The sequence below is a fragment of the Peromyscus maniculatus genome, chromosome 6 (genome assembly GCF_049852395.1).
Source record: "Peromyscus maniculatus bairdii isolate BWxNUB_F1_BW_parent chromosome 6, HU_Pman_BW_mat_3.1, whole genome shotgun sequence".
In the NCBI taxonomy this organism is placed as follows: Eukaryota; Metazoa; Chordata; class Mammalia; order Rodentia; family Cricetidae; genus Peromyscus; species Peromyscus maniculatus.
Window position 1 is genome coordinate 98,203,194 of NC_134857.1, and position 3,461 is coordinate 98,206,654.

Consider the following 3,461-nt stretch of genomic DNA (forward strand, 5'->3'; position numbering starts at 1 on the left):
ACCACTCCGTTTTCAGGTTGTAAAAGAAAGCCTGACAGTCACTGCCTGAGGAAAATTCTTACCTGCCTTTATGACCCTGTAAGAATTCAAGCCTGGTGGCCTGGCTGGAGGAAGAGGATTGAAATTGCTTGGGCTTATAACTGTAAACCTCAAAAACTTACGGGAACAGAGAAGAATAAATCTATGGACGAAGAGCTTGGTGTACTTAGATTCTTTTCCTGAAAATCATTAGTGCCGTTCGTAGCTTCTCTTCTGGGCCCCTGGGAAGAAGATTATTAAGGCTGGACCAAAATAATTTTTGATATCTTCCTATATCCAAAATGTTGTCTGATTATGAATTTCTTCTACTTTTCAACATCTGATAACTTGTGAAGTAGCCCAAGAATCCATATGGCGCTGTGGGAAGAGCAAGATATTTAAAAGCAAACTCGAGTTTCAGGTCCCATCCTGAGCCTTCAGTTTGTCTGTCTTCATTTCTTCACTTCCAAATATGCTCAGGCCATAGCTTCCCCACTTGACATTTTCACGAGAGTTAATTAGGAACATAAAACCTTCTGAAGTTGTTCACAACCAAAGTATCCATACCAAATTCAGAGTGCATCCCAATCGCTCAGAAAGAAATGGATGCACTCAGTTTTCATTATAAAAAGAAACAGCTCCAATCAAAGTTCTAAGTTTCCAATTTAATCAGTCAAAAAAAATATAATTTACCCACACAGCAAAGAAAAACTTAAAAAAAATGTCAGTAGAAGTATGCATCACAGAAAACCAGTGTTTGGAAACCAAAGCTGAAACTTTGGTAAGATCAATAGACTTGGGAAAGTCTGTTGTCAAGTTGATGAAGAAAGAAAACAGAAACACAGATGGTGGCTTGTGCTAGAAATTGAAAGAGGATATCAGGGTGGGTACTGTAACATCAAGGAACAATGTAAGGACATTCTAAATCACTTCAGCCAAAATTTGGTAAGTTCAGTAAAACATGCAAATTCTTCCAAACATGTAACCAGAGACCTTATTTGAAAAAAAAATAGACAGCTCACATAACTGTGTATCTAGCAAATGCTAAGATTCTTGGCTTCACTTGGAAAGCCAACCAAATATTCAAAGAAGAATTGCTTATTCTGTGTAAACTCTTCACGAATATAGAGGAAGCAGGAAATAATCTCAGCCCAAAGTTTCAGCCTAGCTTATTAGACTGGTGGTGTTCAGATACTCGCATCAAACAATGAAACAGAATGAAAGAAAATTTCATTCCGTAGGTCACCTAGAACAGTGGTACTTGCCTTAAGTCCCAGGGACTTGGAGACATAAAGATCCCCGAAGCCCCCGAGTTCAATGACAGCCTGGGAAGCAGTACAAAGCCTCAAAGGGAGAAAACAGACAGAAGGAGGGAGGGAAGGAGGAAAGGAGGGGGGCATAAAACCTTTAGGCAATACTAGTCATGAGGAAGGAAGCAAAAAGTATCTGAAAAAAAATGATAGATACCAATGACTTCAGCTTGTTTTACCTGTGTGAAAATGTATTTACCTATACAATATTGTATTTCATTTCTGACAGCATCTTGCTTTCCACTCTTTCTGCTCTTCCTGACTCAATATTCTTACTTAACACTCAACATTTGGATATGTGTGTATGTATTTATGTATTATTGCTGTATGTATATGTATTTTTGCTGTGTGTTATTGTTGTGTGTATATGTATTTTTGCTGTGTGCGTATTATTACTATGTATGTATACATTATCGCTATGTGTGTGTATATGTATTATTGCTGTGTGTGTGTGTGTGTGTATGTGTGTGTGTGCCTATTCATGATGCATATGTGAGGTGTGTATGCCAAAGTACATGTGTGTGGATCAAAGGTAACTTTATGGAGTCACTTCTCTCCTTCTACCTTTATGTCTGTTCCAGAGATCAGACTCAGCTTGTCTGGCTGACAGCAACACCTCTACCTTCTGAGCATCTCATTGGCCTCACTGTCTGGATTATCATAGCAACCTTCCCTTAGTAGCTTACTTTCCAAAGACCTCCATCAAAGTCTCCTTCCTCAAATGTACCAGTTTACCATATCACTCCATGGGTTAGAGCACTGACAGACTTTTGTTAACTTTGTGAGTTTATTTAATACTGTTAGGACCCCTTAACCCAACATTTGAAAATTCCAACACATGCACACATTCTACTTAACTTTTATGTTTTCTTTCATCATACATATTGTGTGCCCATAATCCTATCCTAGCTAACACAAGAGACATAATTATATAGTTTTCCATGAAACCTTAATATCATGCTTCTTCCCTAATTTTCGTCTCTTTACCTTTAGTCTCCATGTTATGTGGTTCTTTTGAAATTTATTTTGGACTTTTTAACAATGGAGTTAAGCCAGAGGTATCGGCTGTTCTCCTAGACGTGAGCTTTGCTTGGAAACACCTGACTTCCTTCCTTCCTTTCTATCAGCATCTTCAAAACGGACATTAACCACAGATAGGAAAACGTGTGACTTTCCCACATTTCTCATTCCGCAGCTTGTGCAGCGAGTGATGCTCTCTTCACACTGCTGGTAAGCACGTGACTGTCCCAAGCACCAGCTTACCTGTGTCTCTCCATTTCTGATCACCTTCTCCCCCTCCACACCTAGCCTGGCTATTGCTATGTTTCTCTTATACATTGGAGGAACCTCTGCTTGTGTAGAACCACAAAACTGATTTTGATACCATTTAAAACATTCTGTCATCTGATATATTCACAACTAGGAACACGAAAATTTCTAGTTACTCAAGAGAAATATGATTCATTTTCACATCTTCATGAAGCACATACAACAGTAATGCAGATATATGCTCACCATACATGCAGAAATAACTTGTTTTAGCATAATTTCTTATCCTGCCCAGAAATTTTATACCTTCCTTTAGAGTGGAATTAGAATTAAGAAATACTTCACTAGGCATTTTATTTAATATTTAAGCAATTTTACTGTTTCATATGTGTGTATATATATGCACATGTGTGCATGTGTGTATGTGTACATGGATAAGTACATGTGTACGTGTGTGCTCATATGGAAGCTAGAAGCCAGTGCCAGATATTTTCCTCAATATCTTGCCACCCTACTTTTTGTTTGTTTGTTTTCATTAAGAAAAAAAATTATTCATTTTACATACCAAAGATCTCCCTCTTCCCTCCTCCTGCCCTTCCAGCCTCCTCCCCCACTCCATCCCCTATTCTCTCCTGCAAGAAGATAAGGCCTCCTATGGGGAGGTACATTTAGTAGAGGCAGGTCCAAGCCCCTCCCCCTGCCTCAAGGCTGTGTGAGGTGTCCCATCATAGAAGTGGGCTCCAAAAGGCCTGCTCATGCACCAGATATGGATTCTGATCCTACTGCCAGGGGGCCCCTTAAGCAGATCATGCTACACAATTCTCTCTCTTATGCACAGGGCCTAGTCCAGTCCCATGTAGACTC